The 18,548-nt window shown below is 41.3% G+C and overlaps 1 pseudogene across 1 annotated transcript in view; it reads right to left on the bottom strand.

Moving 5' to 3' along the window:
* Positions 1-18,548, bottom strand: part of LOC146854205 (solute carrier family 23 member 1-like) — a 260,981-nt pseudogene that overhangs the window by 192,837 nt on the left and 49,596 nt on the right. Inside the window, exon 5 of the transcript XR_014980995.1 lies at positions 15,532-15,652. The product of XR_014980995.1 is annotated as a solute carrier family 23 member 1-like (transcript). The remainder of the gene's footprint in view (positions 1-15,531; positions 15,653-18,548) is intronic.

Raw genomic sequence — 18,548 nt, 5'->3', positions numbered from 1 at the left:
ACAGTGCTGGATCCAGGATCCACCACTGAGTAAGAAAAACTAACGATAACACTACTTATCTGCGAAGTGAATTTGCTGCCATAGGATAACATTGGTGATTCTATGTGAAAACATTTCTGTGTCAACTTTTAAAATACAATAATATTCCTTAAAAATCACTACTGTAACAAAAAAGCTTTTACTGAACTGTTGACAGGAGATGTCCAAGGACTGAATCTAGGATCCAGTCCTGTGGTTAGAAAAGTAATCCATAAAGTAACTAATTGCATTTGACTAGAAATTCACATTGAGCTCAATGTTGCATTGTGTTTGAAATTGTGTTGCCCATTGCAACAACTGTAACTACTGTACTTAAAATGCTATTGCCTATTTGCAAAGTATTTAAAATAAAGTAATGCATTCTGAGAAAGTATATTTTGTATTGTAATGTATAATGTAATAATAATGTAATTAAAAAAATTAAATATCTAAAAAAAATAGTTTAAAAAATGTAGTAAATCAGTATTAAAAAAATCAGTATAACAATTAATACAATACAAATTGTCATTTACAAAACCTTTGAAATTCACTAAAAAAAAACATAGGTTTCAGGCCTGATATAGTTAGGAATTAGCATTTAAAAAACCTTTGAAATTCACTGGAAAAACAATAGGTTTCAGGCTTGATATAGTTAGGAATTAGCATTTAAAAAACCTTTTGCCAGCATGTATGAGTAATTCTATAGGTAAGTGATTAGATGTGTGTATAGATCTAGGAATCCCTGAGTGGGTGTTTAGAAACTTGCATTGGTGTGTCAATGGTTTCAAATATGGCACTCTGTATTTTACAGTGAGTGATGAAGGGTTATACTAGTGTATGATGAGGTGTATCTGATTGTCACGTGGATGATGTCATCAGTGATGTCATCAGTGATGTCATTTGAGATGTCATCAGTGATGTCACTGACCATGTCATGAATGATGTAATATGTGACACCATCAGCAGTGGATTGCGGGCGCGCGAGATGTAGTTAGTATAACTAACTATATCGGAGGAATTTCAATGGTTTTGTACGAGTGAAATGTCCGGCTAACTATAAAACCCCTAAAACCTATGGTCTTTTCAGTGAATTTCTAAGGTTTTTTAAATGCTAATTCCTAACTATATCAGGCCCAAAACCTATGTTTGTTTTAGTGAATATATATTACCTAGTCGCGGTCGCCATATATACATATACACACACGGGTCCTCTCCTACACCACTGTTAGGGCGGCACATCAGAAACTCTCGATAGCCAGGTGAAAAGCTAAAAGGGTTCAAAGTGCTAAAAGTAATTTAAAATGAGTATATATATATATATATATATATATATATATATATATATATATATATATATATATATATATATATCTTCACATAAACCGCTCCTTCCGGATTTGAGTAGACCCATGGAGAGTGGCGCGCACGCCGGCGGAGAAAACCGACTAATTTAATCAACAAAATCACTTTTTCAGTCCGCACGTTCTCAGAAATCAAGGACCCAGTACCAGTGGAATTAACTGCTGTTTATTCACACAACGCGTTTCGCCGAAGGGCTTGCTCACGTGTACAGGTCGTCACTGTGGCACACATCGTATATAGCAGAGACAACCATGAGCATAGAAAGAGGACGTCTGTATTCAAAACTCAGATATTGTACATTTCAAACATAAATTGTATACGAAATGAATAACATGTTGAATACATATTGATCTTATCAGTGTTGGCATATCGTGTTCCAGTTGTCCATACACAAATGTCTATTTATCGCATTTGTCGTATAATAAACACAAACAACGGACAACATAAAGCAGATCTATGAAACAAAATTAAAGAAGTAGTATAGAATAAAACTTCTACAGCAATGTATCAAATCTATGTGCATCAAAAGGCTTCGTAAAACAATTTATAATGAATCCTCCCAACATAATATCAATGTAACCTCCTTATGCTCATTGCATATTAACTCTCACAACATATTTATGAGTCTGCTGTCTATCTTGATAGATCGCATAAGAGCCATGCAATATTACTGTCCTACAAAAACGTCTTAAGAGTATTCATCCGTATCACAAACTGCATGTCCTACATGAATCTTGCTTTTATGGAGTTGAAACCTGAATGTTGTTCGTGTAGGTATCTCACAATTGACAATAAAGTTACAGCATGCAAAAAATGATTGCTGCAATTGCACGTAGTTCATATGTTGCTGTCCAGGATAAAATATTCCACAATGCAATGTCAACTAAATCTTTATACCGATGTATCTTGCAGTGCATCTGATATATTCCATAACAACAGTCAGCCGCATAACTCCTGAACTAAAGCAAAGTAGCTTCATACTACCTGTTGTTCACAGCTAATGGCAAGTGCCAAGAACCAGACACAGAGAGGGGATGTTGTCTCTACCATAATATAAAAAGTCGTGACGGCACACTGTCTCGTGTTCGTGTAAAAAGAAAAGAAAAAAAGGGTGAAAAAATTAATAATAATTAGAAAAAGAAAAGAAAGAAAGACAAGGTAGGCGGCCCGTGCAGGTGAATTCAGGTGAATGGGCCCCTTGCTTCCTTCCTACAAAATAAACAAATAATTCAAATTAAAAACCTTAATAAAAACCAAATTCTAAAATTTACCACCAATAGGTAGTATGTACAGTATTCTATTTAACACAATATCAAACACAGTCATGAAACATGAGGAAACTCTTCAAGATTCGCTAAAGTTTTATCACCCAACCTTACTTATTCTCTTAAGTGTACAGATAATTCTTCTTCTTGAATTAGCCCACCTGGGGTCTTGGTCTGAAAATCTATAATATATTTAGATTCTCTTTGTCTTAATTTCAGAACTCTGTTGCCTCCCCTGGGGTTTCTCTCGATTTGCTCTAAGAGGATATAACGTAATTTACTGATATTGGAAAAATGTTTATCCTTGAAGTGTCGTGCAACAGGATATTTCTGGTCAAAATTAGTAATGGCCCTGCTCTAAAATGCGTTTTTTCGCCATACAGGTGGTACTGCCAATATACCATAATTTGCAAGTGCACTCCATAACATCTATTACAAACATGGAGCTACACGTCAAGATCTGCGTGATGTTTCTACTTATGCCATTATATGACACTTTCTTCTGAGATATGCTGTTGTTGTATGCCTTACAGTGGCCACATGGGTAAAAACCCTCTAGGCCCTGGATGTTGTTTGGAGGATATATAGTTACGTCACTATGGATGAGCATGTCTCTGATGTTCCTATTCCTGCGGTATGTTATACTGGGTCTATCAGGAATACTTCCAACTATTACAGTATCATTTTTAAGAATGTTCCAGTTCTGTGTGATAATTCTCTTAGTAGCTTTAGAGTCAGAACCATATGTCATTATAACTCTAGTGGTATCTTCATCTTTGGTGCACTCAGGCAATGGATCGGAGATGGTCTGTGCCCTTTCCACACCTGCAGCTCTGACCAATGCTTTCTTAAGTACCCAACTCGGGTACCCTCTTTCCCTGAACCGATCAGTGATCTGGTTACTTTCCAGTTTGTATGCCTCTTCCGTGTTACAGTTCCTCTTTGCCCTCAGCAGCTCCCCATAGGGGATACTCCACTTGAGAGTATCTGGGTGGCTGCTGAGGGCATGCAGGACACTGTTGCCTGCTGTGTTTTTCCGATACAGAGATGTATGTACTTTGTTGTTTTTTATTTCTAGTTTAACATCTAAGTATTCCACTTGTGTCTTACTAATGGTTCCACTCAGGATGATGTTATAGTCATTCTCATTGAGCTTCTTAATGAAGTCATGTGCCTCTTCTCGTGATCCTTTCCATACAATAAACAGGTCGTCGATATATCGTCACCACAGCTGCTGAGGGCAAAGAGGAACTGTAACACGGAAGAGGCATACAAACTGGAAAGTAACCAGATCACTGATCGGTTCAGGGAAAGAGGGTACCTGCTAGGAGGGGACACAGCAGTATAGAATTATGTGCAGTGTGGACTGGTACCCTGTTTGGAGGTGTCACGACAACCTCGTATGCCAGAAGGAGCTGCCAGTTCTGAGTGAGCTGTGAAGTTCAGTACCCTGCCAGAGAACTCAAAGCTGTGACTAGTGGGTTGACACAAGCATCGAACACTGCCGCAAACTGTTCCTTGGACTGAGAAGGTCACAGAGAAGTGCATCGCCACATCATTGGGACCAGATTGGGAGCCCCAGAATCGACCACGCCCTCCCTCCATTGGGGAGTGCTGTACTTACCATGCCGATGGAAGTACGGGACACCTCCGATAGCTGCTGGAGCTGGCCACACCCGCTCAGGGAGGGCCTGCACCTGCTGGGTGTTGCTGCACTTCCTGAGCAGGACTGGAGCATTGCGAGTGCCTGGAGCTGGGGCACCCACTGAGATGCTGAACTCTGGAAAAGTGTGGCTCAATGGTTAGAGCGGCAGACCCTGTTGCAGAGGTCTGGCCCGGACCAGGATTCAATTCCCGCCTCGGCGGGTCTTGGGCTCAATTTCCCCGGACCCGATAATTCTCGCCTCGGTGCCTATTCTAATCATGGGTCACACTATGCAACTCTGGGCAATAGCTTGCTTAATCTCCACAACGGGCCCAACAGCGCTAGGATGCCTGGCTTCACCTTGGGGGTGCCCAGGAGTGGGCACTTCACAGGGAAAGGCCAGGAAGGGTTCCACAGCGGTATGTGCACAGCGCCTGAGAGACCCTTTCGGGGGTGTGCGGAGCGCTATATAAATGCACTACATTTACATTTACATTTACATTTCCCCGCTGTTTGAGCGGGCAAGAGTTGCTACAGGCTTACAGGGACCTGGGGGACACGCTGCTAAAGGTGCTGCAGCACACAAGACACTTTTGACTACTTCTGTTTTTCTGAAGTGGACTTTTGAGTCAGCCTACTAGAGTAACCATTCCCTGGATATGGTCACCAGTGAATAGGGAACAACCCCAAACACATAACGCGGAGAGGGTGGGCAGGGATTTGCCAGTGAAACACTATTGTCATGACCTCAAGGGGATTGTGTTATTGGTTATGAGTGTCACAATACTCCTTTGAATGCGTAGAGTTAGAAATAAAATACTTTATTTTAATATAAAAATAAGTATTTGATTGGACATTGATTTACTGATATTGCTCTGCTCTCTTTGAGTTATGGGTCATGTTCACTAACCTCTATATCCACTTCCTCCATGAGGGAGTCTTGGACTGCTCCGCTATAGCTATCACTAGGAATTAAGTGTGGAAGGGATATTTGGCCATTCCCTCAGGATCCATAGTAGGTCGGTCCTAGGTGCACCAGCAGTAAAAAGCCTCAATCTCCACTGTTGGGTCTAGTTACCCCTTTGCGTCCCGTGACCTTTCAAAATGGGTTCTGACAATATGCAACCAAGTACCAGTACAAGGAGAGAACAATTAAGAAAACTGTGCAATAGCACATATATGCCCTCTTTATCTATAGAAGAGTTTAGTAGCTTAAACGGAACACCAGCTGTGATACAAATCCGGAAGTTGGACTACAGTGACTCTAATTATTAGAAACCGCATGTCTCTCATAGCGCCAACCTGCCCCACCTCATGTTGGAATATCCATACCTTCCAGAAAAACTAGGGAAACAAAACTGTGAAGAGCAGAGAGCAATCCGCTCTCCGTCCAAACTGGGAACTGGAAGGAGAACCTTCCAACAAGGTGGGGTGTTCCTAATGTCTCCAGCAATGCAAACTGGGTAGAACCTTAAGAAGTCAAAGCACAATAGTAAGCACCTGGTTAAAATTATGAACCCATAAATGTAATTAAAACCAGTGTGTAAATGAGAACAAGCGGGTTTGAGGTGCGCTCCCTCAGCACACCAAGATATAAATAAAAGTGAAGAGAAGGATTGCCCAAAAGATGAGCCGCACCACTTGGCGTGTCTGGGCCCAAGAGACATATGATGAGAGTGTGTGTCACCTGCACTGAGTCACAGCAGAGAAGGTGGAAGGAGCTCTAGCACAGCAGAGGTGAGGTCAAGCAGCACCAACAGTGGTAAAAAAGTCAAAGCAGTTTGTCTACTGTCTGAGGTGTGATATTCGGAAGCTGCCCCTCTGCCCATTCCCCCAAGACTATCATCAAAACACTAAGGGAGGTAGAGTCTACCTCGCTGAGGCGATTATGTCATCCAAGTCCAGTGCCCCGGAGCTGGTGCAAAATGTTGTCACAATTTCTAGTGCCGAGCGCTGACTTCCTTCCACTTAACTGCCTGTGGGGGCCATGCGTGCGTTTCTCTGTTTTAGGTCCTGGAGATACTATAAGGCTACGCTCCGGGGTGGCTGTATGCAGGCCTTGGGAAATCCCAGTTCTGCAGATGAGGAGAACAGGCACATCTAATTTTGAGTCATGCAGGCCTCCTCACTGTGAAATGTGCCATTAAATTAATTCACCGCACAGCCCAATACACACAACACCAAATCCACTAAAAGTGTTGTAACTCTCAAAACACTTCTGGGAGAAGAAGCTTCACATCCCACATGACAGAGCAGAATCATGAAAGTAAGGTGAAAACAGAAGGCGGACAACTTTACAAATTCAGATGTTAACACCATATCTCTGCTTAGTGGTATCCTTTGACTCAGTCAAATTGTTTGAAGCAAGTTATCATGAAGACAATTTTCACTAGGTATATGCACATTTCAGAAGTTTTTTGTGTGCAGGTGAAGAGGATTTTGCATAGTAAACGTTTTTGCATTAATTCAACATTAACATATAAACACACAAATGTATTACTGTACTATTCATGTCTAGTTTTACCAAAGCTAATGTGGGCCTCCATTTAAAATAGTTATCTTTGGTTGCCATCTTGCTTTGTGACACATGTGCGTTTTATTTCTAGTTAAAGCTGAAGCCCAAATTAACAGACGCAATATTCTTTTGCTTTCTTTCCATTGTAAACATTTATCTTTTACTCTGATAAACATGCAATGTTATATATAGTGGCAACAGTATACATGCATATACATATATGCAGTATACATGCAAAGTACAGGCTGGTCCAAAGTATCTCATTTTGTTGCAGACAAATGTTAATGTGAAGGAGGCTGAGAAAAGCTGTATTCTGGAGGATCCTGAAAAACTAATGAGCTCAACATCTTTTCACTATACCCTGATTGGATCATTTTATGGGAACTATGTGTAGGAGTAGCAAATGTTAGAATTGTGTTATTTAAGCTAGCGCAATATATAGGGGAGCAGCAGACCTTTTTCCAGACTATGATTAGAGCATAGCAGATTAGGAGATTTTGCGTAATCACTTTAAGGGATTACTGACTTTACCTACCTTTTCCTTGGATGCAACTTTATGCTAGGTGGTTCTCTTGCTTACATTGCTTTGATGAATTGAACTTCATATTAATTAATGCATTCATATATTGAAAATTGATTTACACTAACTTGATGATTTCTCCTTCTGTAAATGTTTAGCCTTTAATAACCCTTTATGGTTTGAAATCATAACCACTTTTTGCCTTCCTTCTGGAGCCTAATGTGTTTCACCTTATTTAAATGTAGTGATTTGTTGAAAAGCCTCAGTTTCAAATTTAGATTAATCAGACAGCATTTTGTGGGTCCGAAACTTGCTCAAGCTAAAGTGCTAACAATTTCTGGTAGCAGAGGAAGTTTTCACACTTGAGTATTTAAATTTGTCCCCTGAATTGAAAAATTGCCTCATTCAATCTGCGCTTCTGATCTTCCATGGTCCCATTCAGCTCATTTAAGGCGTTCAAATGCACTGCAGCCTGCCCTGTAGGCTGTTCAGGACCTACCCTAGATGTGATTTGTATGTATTAAAAAGGAAAGTTTGGGCCTGGCAAAAGGTTTATTTTGCCAGATCAAAATGACAGTTTAAAACTGCACACACACAAGCTGCAATGGGAGGCCTGAGAGTGGGTGGTACAATCAGTGCTGCAGGCTCAATAGTAGTATTTCATTTACAGCCTCTGGCTACATGAAGTACCACTTTACTTGGGAATTACACAATGTAGTATGCCAATTGGGGATAAGCCAATGTTATAATGTTTTAAGGAAGGAGCACATGCACTCTACCACTGGTTAGCAGTGGTAAAGGGTGCAGAGCCCTAAGGCCAGCATAAAACAGAACAGCAGAAATAAGAGGAGGAATGCAAAATGTTTGAGGGAAGAGTAGACTACTCTAACGCTGACAGGTCTAACACGATCCAACAGGGCTTTGTGTTGAAGCTGAACATTTGAAGTGCTTTTCATGTTCATCAATTGTGCTTATGGAGATTAATGGGCTTTGGGCTCAGCATTGAACAGTGATCATCTGATTCATCGTATTCCAAGGTCTCAGGAAAGACAGAGATATATTATGTGGTATTTGACTGGTTTGTTAAGGTTGAGTTTTGGAATGTGAGACGCCATGGCAGCACCAAGATAGGAACTTCTGAAACTTCCATTGCAAGACTGTACTAACTGAGATTTGTATTTGGTTGATCCTTCGTTCTAAGAGTAGACCTCACTAGTCTGAATGAGTTCCTACTGGGTGAGGACTCACTCTGTGTGTTTGGTAGTATCAGGAGGAGACTATCCTCTATTCCTTTAGAGTGAATGTCAATTCTATATTTCTTTAGGTAAACATACAAGAGTTGTTTTATTTTAGATTTTTTAGCTCACACCAATGTGATCAGCGAGATGTGAGGGTCACTGTGTGGTGGTGCAAGTTCAGTAATTAAGTGCTGCACTGAGATTGGTTGTTCAACTTGTATGCCCACTGGGATCGATCTGTATGTTATTAGGGCTGTGCTGCGATTAGTCAGTTAAGTGGTGTGGCAATAAAATTGGATGTTTGCATCGTTTAGTATTGCTTTGTGATTTGCCGAGAACTGCTGTCCATTTCAATTTGCGGTTCACAAGCCCAGTGTTTATTTTGTATACGAAGAATAGGATTAAATTCTTTAATAAAGAAAGTGCAGTGTTGAGAAGGGATGTGAGCATGCCTGTCCATGAAGATGCGGATACTCATCTGAATGACACACAGCCGTGCAATGTGGCCATTAAGGTTTGATTACACACCTGAGGCCCCCTCCTAAAGATTTAATTTTATGTGATACAAATAAAAGCATAATTTGAGGAGCTAGTAAGAGGAACTCTTAAGCTTAATTGAATAGACACGTACAATGAAGCTAAACTTAGTTTTTTTTAGCAGAGAAGTTGAAATATATGCCCATACAGTGTATGACAGATTAAAAGAGTTGGCTGTCGAGTTGACGTGGGTCCCGTGCTCACTACACCACTGGATTCAAGCTAGCCTGGCTGATGAAGGGTGATGCCCTGAAACCGGTCCCGATATGCTTGTTTCCGGTCCAGGGAGGACCTGGCTTGGCAGTTCGGGCTGGACTGTTCCCACAAGGAAAGGGTCAAGACTGATTTGCATATGTCTGGGTCCAAACTGGGGTGGTGTGGTCAGCAAAAGAATAAAGGATTTAACCCAGATCCTTGTGACTGGGGGTGAACATTTGCATTGTCCAGCATTCCAGCCATCAATTGTTCCTTTTGCATATCTCACCCTAAGTGGGAATGGTATGCCCAGACATGGGTCCCGTGCTCACTACACCACTGGATTCAAGCTAGCCTGGCTGATGAAGGGTGATGCCCTGAAACCAGTCCCAGGAGGCTTGTTTCCAGTCCAGGGAGGACCTGGTTTGGCAGTTCGGGCTGGACTGTTCCCACAAGGAACAGGGTCAAGACTGATTTGCATATGGCTGGGTCCAAACTGGGGTGGTGTGGTGAGCAAAAGAATGATGGATTAAACCCAGATCCTTGTGACTGGGGGTGAATGTTTGCATTGTCCAGCATCCATCCATCAATTGTTTCTTTTGCAGAAGCTTTGAAGGTGCATTTTGTCTGTTTTGACATATATCCATGGGGAATCAAAACAGCAAGTGGTTTATTTGTCTGGCACACTTGATCTAGTAGCTGCAGCAATTCCTAGATAGGAAACAACGTTTATTATGCAACCGACACAATGCTGTACTTTACAACGGGGTTGTTAAAATGACCCCGTCGTTACCACGGGTGTCATTACAATGCAAGACGTTTCAACAACTTGCTCTAGGGGGCGTGCAACACCAAGGAATGTGTTGAATTTTAAATTCAACACCTTCCCTGCTGTTGCGCAAACTGGAGTAGGCATAGTAATTAATACTATTCCTAAGTCCAGCACGCCCCCTAGAGCAAGCCGTAGAAACGACTTGTGATGTGATGACACGCATGATAACAACTCTGTCGTTGTAACGACTGCGTTGTAAATGACCACATTGTAAAAGCACGCATTGTAACGTGCTAAATTCTTCCTAGATGCCTTAAAGCAGTAGCTGCAAAGGGTGTTAGTATCCAACATTGTTAGGGCATTGTTTTTTTTTTTTTTTTTTTTTAAACCGTTTATTACAGAATCCAAAAGATATACAAAGATGGGCCTACAACCTTCAGGCCGGCCGCTAGCAGACAGAAAGAGCATATAATACAATAAGTAGAACACACGCTGCGGCAGAAGAGAGATCACAGGAGTTGAAAGAAGCGTTGGCAGCCACACCATCCGGACCCCACACAACGGTTTCAGTTTTATATAAATAACGAAGAAACAAGTCCACAAGGCAACCCACAATCGGAAACAATAGCATGTGCTCCCCTGGGGGGGACCCTACCGATCCACAGGAATATCAAGGGGGGGGATAGGTCGGGACGGAGACAAAGTGAACTCAATGCCCAGAACCAGGAAGACAAGCAGGCTAAGGAGACGGGGCCGGTGACGGATCAGGCATCAGCGGCGGGGTACAGATTCCCCCACGGTAGGCGTTCCAGGGGCCCCACACTTTCACCCATTTCCCAGGCTTACCTCTCGCAACATACACCACCTTTTCCCGAAACATACACCAATCCATGTTGTCCTTCCACGCCGAGACAGTCGGTGACCTCTGGGAACCCCACAATTGCGCAATATCACGCTTGGCTGTTAGGGCATTGTTATGGGCTACCCACCAAATGTAATGGCTCCACAAAGAGTTAAGATCTTGCTAACCTGCACGCGAACTCATTCCATGACAAATAGCAAACTAAGTAAGTATGAACACGTGATTTCGGTAGCAAAGAATGTATCTTGGAGGATATGGAATGTATTACATCCTGATACTCTCTTGTCAATTCCAAAGAGTGACCCAGATGATGATGGCGTCGATCATGACAGTCTAGATGTTTGTTAATGAATTATGCCCCAAACAAGGACCTCAAAAATCAAACAACTACACTCATGCCAATACTGATACCAATTCACCATCACACATAACAATGGATGTGATCATATATCATAGTTAATATATATTTTAACAAATACCTGTCATTCATGCTATCCCCTTTGAAGAGCCTTATTTGATCTTTTTTGAGGACGGCTCTTGTTTAAGAGTTAGATGAGAATTGTGAAGAGCAGCTTATGCTGTGTGCACTCTAGAAGGTGTAGTGGAAGCATCCTATTTGTGTTATGCAACTTCCGCACAGGTAGTTGAATTGATTGTCTCACCAAGCTTGTTGCATTTTCAGCAGTTTTAATGCTACCATTTACACTGATAGTCAATACAGTTTTGGTGTGGTCCACGATTTCGGTCAGCTGTGGTCATAAAGGGGTTTCTTGAATTCCTCTTGTTTCTCTATAAGAAACAGATAATATGTCATGGATTTGAAAGAAATGAAGTATCTGTTGTAAAATGTGCAGCACCCAGGAGCAGATGGGATTTTGTCTCTGTTGGAAACCGCTATGCGAACGAAATGGTATTGAACTCTAGAGTCTTGCTTATTCAGTCAAGAAGAACCATGTGAATCTGACAATGGCTCTGTTTCAAATATGTCAAGTACAATAAACACTTGAGAAGAACCAGTGACCGAGAAAGAAATGTGGGTGAGGTCTGGATGTATAAGTAATCAGGATAGGGTTTGAGTTTCTAGAGATGGAAGACCTGTTTTACTTGATGTTATACTTTCATATATGGCCAGGCATTTCCGTGGTCCTGTCACATGGTCGCATTCGGATCGAGGGAGAACACCACATTTTGCATGTTCACATTAAATTGACATCTTTTCCTGAGTACTGTACATGGATATCTGACACACATTTCATTGCATGCCTGAGCAGGATAATATTCTCTGAAACTGCTTTTGCTTACATTTCCACTTCATAGGCATACTATCACCCAACCTTGAACATTCTGTACAGAGGCCAGGTACACTACAAAAAATGGTGTCTCTTGCTTAGTCCACTTGGTGACAGAGCTATCCGAATGGAATAAACAATAGCAGCCCGAACAGGGCTTCGGCATGGCAGCCAGCATGGGTGTTTTTTATTATATAAGCATCATCACTTCCTTATTTAGAGAAGCATTTCACTGACACTGCGAGGTTGCTGCATGTCGGAATTCAGGCCCAGCTGATTCCTTTTTACCGCCATGAGAAATGCCCAGATCTCCACCAAGGCAGCCTGATGACACTTACCCATTGGTAAAGGGGAGTTAGATCACCCTACAGGGATTTGGCAGATCACTCACCCTAGACATACTAGGTTAGGTAGCGGGGGTAGGATTCTAACATATTACAGTTGTTATATGCCAGCATATATTCAATGTTTTAGCACGATGGTGGAGTTATTAATTTTCTTCACTAATCTCATAATGCTAATTATGCTAATCTGTTCCTTCTATTGATTATTACAGTGCATGTTTTCTATACAAGAATCACAATGCTTCTATAAATACTGAAACCCTTCCCTGAGTATTTCTTGTGTAAAAAGGTTCTAGATCTGTTACCACCATTCCTTGGGGAGTTAGGATTGGCATGTCCTGTGGTTGCATAATCCATTTATTACCTTGCCAGGTTAAGGGTGAAGATGGTGCACTATGAAATAGCAGGACTTAGGCCAACATATCCTGAAGGTGTGCTCTGAAACATTCTCGCATAATCCTGATGGTAATGTTGTCCAACAAATGCACAGTTTTATTAGGGAAAGTATAAGCCGTATGACAGTCATACCCATATAGGGAGAAATGCTATCATCCGCCTTTTTAGGAATTACTGAAATGCTCCCCAATTCTGTGTCATTGCTGAGAGTCTGTGTCACTTGTGCTACTTGTCAGCAGTTGAATGCAGGCAGGAGGACAGTTGTGGTCATGGGCCATATAGAATGATCAGGTGGTCTGTTTAATCTTATGCATTTAGATTTCAAAGAGCTGGCCATCTGCAATTGACTTGGCTATATCCTGGTGGTAGATTTTGTATTATATTGCTGGGAAGAAGCATACCAAAACAGAAGGAGTGACAGCCTTACTGTGGTCAAACTATTACTGAGGAAAGGGATTCCCTGGTTCGGCCTACGGTTACTCTTGAGTCAGATCATGGGACGCACTTCAGAAATAAAGTGATAAAGATATTGTGTTTTGCACTACAGATTGATCAGAGACCTCACTGCAGTTACAGGCCCCAAGCTTTAGGTGTAGTGGGACAGATCAACAGCACTCTAAAATCCTGAATGGTCAAAGTGTGTGTGTTTGCTTCTCTGAAATTGTCTGATATTCTGCCCATGGCCTTGATGAGCCTTCAAGGCACTCTAGATCAGAGGACTGGACTCTACCTCCATTAAATCTTGATGGGGAGCGCTATGAGAGTCTCATCAGTGCATGCCACTGTGCTTGTGAATATAACAGATGATTTGGTTCTTGATTACTGTAAAAGATTGGCTGTTGTGGTGCATTCTGTCTCTCATCAGGTTGCCTTGGGAACATCGCTTCCAAGACAAGAACTATGTCATGATTTAAGTCCAGCAGACTGAATCCTAGTAAGGAAAAACATCAGAAAGACTTGCCTGGAGCCCAGTTGGTGAGGACCTTTCCAGGTCATACTTGTGACTAACACTATTGTGAAGTACGTTGGTCTGCCAAACTGGATTGATGCCTCTCACACCAACACAGTGAGGCAAACTGATGAAGTAGTGGTAACAGCAGTCAAGCTCTAGCACAGAAGACAAGTTCGGAGGGTGAAAAAGATGGCACACACAGGTCTCAAAGTCAAGTCTGGGTGAATGAGTAAAAAGTAACAACAAGAAATCAAGCCGCTGAAAATGTGAGTGTAGGCACTTTGGCTTGGAAGAGGGAAGATAAATGTCTGAAGAAAGATGAGAGACTTAGAACTGTAGTATCAAAATAACGCCTCCCAGAAACGATTAGAGAAGAAATAGAGCCAATTGAACAAAGTGCTAGTGACAGCAAACATCCTTCTGTAAACATTTAACTTTTAATAAACCTTTATGGTTTGAAAACTTAACCACTCTCTGTCTTCCTTGTAGAGCCTAATGTGCTTTAGATTATTTAAATGTATTGATTTGTAGAGCAGTCTCAGTTTCGAATTTCGATTCATCAATTGACGCTTTCTGGGCCTCGATATTTGAACAAGGCAAAGCGCTAACACAGGTTTTCATATAACTATAAGGACATTTGTGCACTTTTTAAGTTTTTTTGAGAAAAAAAGATCATAAACATCTATACAGTTTTAAAGTAATGAGGAAAATGGAGTTAACCCGCAGGAAAAAGGGACATCAACTTAAAGCATCTACCTTCACTCATGACGAAATATCACCAGCTTGCAAGAAAAATCTATGCAGGTGCACCGACGTGTGAAAAGAGGGGAACTTTGCACACTACAGGTAAGCAAATAATTAGGAACTCCAAACGACTATGCTTGCATGTGAATTTCTGTGCAAAACCTTAGCTACCAGTTAAACATAAGTTAAACTTAAGACCAAAAGTTAAACTTAAGACCAAAACTTTGTCTTAGTTAAACTTGAATTTTGGTCTTAAGCTAAACTTAAGACCAAAACTTAAGTTAAACTGAGACAAACTCTTGTCTCAGATTACTTTTGTGAATCGGGACCTTAGTGAACAACATGCCCCTGCATATGTCTTGCATATGATGACGTAGTGGCAGCATGCAGGAGAATTATGTGAATTGCCATTGCACTTCTATTGTGAATTGGAATGCTGTTCCTGGGGTTCCAGAGTCTCCAAACTCAAGGAATGGGCATTACTTCCCAAACTGAACTCACCCACCCACTACAGCTTAGTTCTCAGGAATCAGCACCAAGGCAGCACAGGGACAGAGCATCAAAAAATATTAGTAAATGGTCCTTTCCTTGTGTGACCCCCAGGTAAGAACTTATTAAAATTAGATGGCCTTGTTCCTCACATGCCAAGACTCAGCTTAGCCTAATTGTAGGAGATAAAATAAGACCGCAATCTCTCATTTAACCAGGTACATAATCACCTCGCAAACACAACTTAAGGAGACTCTACAAAAGGTCTACTGGAAAACAATATTTAAATTGAGCTCAACATTTTAAACATTAAACTATCCTCCCACCTATTGCCAGTCAGGTCAGTGGTGATGTCAGTTTATCATTTCGAGGCTGATCAGGCACTCACCGAGAAAAGCTGGAAGAAGTTGAACCTGGAGACATGGCATTTCCTGGCTTTACTGTACTTTGGAAATGGTACTGGCACCTTGCGGAGGTACTGGGAGAAAAGGATGATGAGACAACAGGTCCTGCAACAGAGAACAATGCATCAAAACAGAGAAGGGTGCAAGTATATCACTCCTCTTCTCCGTACTGGAACTGGAAGAAGGCCACGCTGGAAATGGGTGCTTCATCACCTGCTAAGTCAAATGTTTAACCTTTTCACCCACCCCACCAATAAAGGGATATCTTGGGAGTGGGTGAGGAATTTTATCTTTAATGTCACGCTCCCCTAAACAACCTTCTTCAGAAGAGCTCCCTGAAATATGGTCATGCCCACCCTGACCTTTAGGAGTCAGAGTGAACCCAATGATGAAGCATGCCACCACTAGAGTGGGTGAGGGTTGCAAAAAGAAAAGGGTGTTTTCCCTTTGGTACTCTAATAAGAGTTTTGAATAGATGTGGCGCATCACAGATCCTGCACAGTAACTTATGGAGGCGCTGTCTCTCCAAAAGGGGCACTCTTAGGTTAGCAGTATTTGACAGGCAGGGTGTATCCCTTTTTCTTCAATCCAGAGGACCTCACTACCCTCTAGGGGACAATAGGTTATCTGATCCTTAAAACTCCTTTGTTTTTGCATGTTTCATCACCTGACCTGAGTGGTTGTACAATACAGTAATGACTATGAATGTTCAAAGTTGTGAAGTCCAAGAGACAGTTTCAAGACCTTTTGTTCTGATAAAAACGTATGTACTATAAATACTAACGGGATTTCAGTCAACCCTCTTCCCTCATTGATCTGCTGTACTGTCATTCATATTTTGCTTCCGCCCACCACAGTATACAGCAAGGGAGACACAGTCACGGTCAGCACCTGTTTACTTGACAGTGAGTTATGGCATTCTGCTCTTGTATGATGTGCATATCTGCACAATAAGTCATCTCCTTCAGCTCCAGGAACTACTGGGGGCACTGTGTGCTTTTATTTAAAAACTATATGCAGTTTAGCTTTCTGACAATGCTTATTTTACTGAGACAATAGAGTGACAGCTCCCCCAGCATTGCTACCGGCCTCCTCCTGTGCCACTTGTCATCATGAAAAAAGCTAGTCAGAATAAAATTAGCATTTGCAAAGTTTAAAGGTCATCAGCTAATGCCAGACTTATTGCCTTTGCCAATGATTGTTAAGTATGCTGGCATTTTTTATTTTTAAAAATGGAGTGAAAAAGAAGCCATGCCAAAGAAACAGAGATGTCTTCCCACTCAGGGGTTGACTTGTGAGTGTGGAGAATGGATGGTGCAAAGATTTATAGCTTTTGTAGGTCTGCCCATGCTGCCATCCAGGGCCAAGGGCAGTCCTACGTGGTATAGAAAAAAAACTCCTCCCACTAAGCAGATTCCGACTGATGTAGTGCACATTTTATTTTCATTAGTAGGGCTGCATTATAATCACAGATAGTCCGCATCCACATATATTCTTTCATTGTATTAACATGAGATCTTAGAATGTGAACCTAAATATTATGAACTGTGATGTGTTTAGGACACTTCAATGTAAACATGAAGAAATCAACGTAGAAAACAGATGTAACTAGCTGGAACCATTAACGTGTAGAATTCGTGTATACCACTGACAATCATTCATGTATTCAATGGGCCCGATTCACAGAACTAATTTAAGACAAAATCCTAAACTTTCTACCATTTTGGTATTCACAGAAGGCACTTACTCATTTCGGTATTCACAGAAGTTAGGACTCCTAACATTAGACTCCTAAATACCTTCTGTGAATACCAAAAGTCTTAAAGTTTGTATTCTTCTCAGTTTAGGAGTAGTAAAGTTAGGACTCCTAACTTTAGGACTCCTAAATGCCTTCTGTGAATACCGAAAGTCTTAAAGTTAGGATTCTTCTCAGTTTAGGAGTAGTAAAGTTCGGACTCCTAACTTTAGGACTCCTAAATGCCATCTGTGAATACCGAAAGTCTTAAAGTTTGGATTCTTCTCAGTTTAGGAGTAGTAAAGTTAGGACTCCTAACTTTAGGACTCCTAAATGCCTTCTGATAAATACCGAAAGTCTTACAGTTAGGATTTTTCTCAGTTGAGGAGTAGTAAAGTTAGACTTTAACTGAGAAAAATCCTAACTTTAAGACTTTCGGTATTCTCAGAAGGCATTTAGGAGTCCTAACTTTACTACTCCTAAGCTGAGAGAAATCCTAACTTTAAGACTTTCGGTATTCACAGAAGGCATTTAGGAATCCTAAGGTTAGGAGTCCTACCTTCTGTGAATACCGAAATGAGTAAATGCCTTCTGTGAATACCAAAATGAGTAAGTGCCTTCTGTGAATACCAAAATGGTAGTAGGTTTAGGATTTTGTCTTAAGTTAGTTCTGTGAATCAGTCCCAATGTGTTTATAGAACATTTTGATTTAGATTTACTTAGCAGTATTAAGTGAATGTGTTCATATTATATGTATTATCGTAAACTCTACGTGCCATCTTTCTTATGTTAGCTAAATTTCTATAGGCCTGAAATGTATTCTCCTTGGGAATTCTCGCAATTGAATTAATAATTGAATTTCATGTGCACGTTAGGTTTTCTATTTCTCACGCTTGTGTTGCAGGTGGAAGAATCATCCTTTTTACTTAGAATAATGTATTTGTTTTAGGAGTTAGGCAAGGAGAGGAGAGGATACATTGACCGATAAGGGGAATTGTTGTACTTTCTCATCGGAGAAAGCTTGGGAATCAAGGTCATCTAGCCACTGCTCAGGAGCACTGATGCCCAATGGAAATGTTCCTACGAGGATGTGGCCTGGTCAGATGCCGTGACCCTTTTGGCATCATGGGATGCCACCTGTGCTTTTGATGTATCGTAACTAGGGAAAGAGCCCCGGGACTTCTACCTTGCCTTTGAAAAAAGAGCATCTTAGAGTGAGCTCTGTCTTATCAGCTTCATACTGCATGACCCAACTGAAGTGGAGAG

This window comes from Triturus cristatus, chromosome 4_1, assembly GCF_964204655.1.
Source record: "Triturus cristatus chromosome 4_1, aTriCri1.1, whole genome shotgun sequence".
Taxonomy (NCBI): Eukaryota; Metazoa; Chordata; class Amphibia; order Caudata; family Salamandridae; genus Triturus; species Triturus cristatus.
The sequence above is the reverse complement of the archived record's forward strand: the minus strand, read 5'-3'. Positions and strand labels throughout refer to the sequence as shown.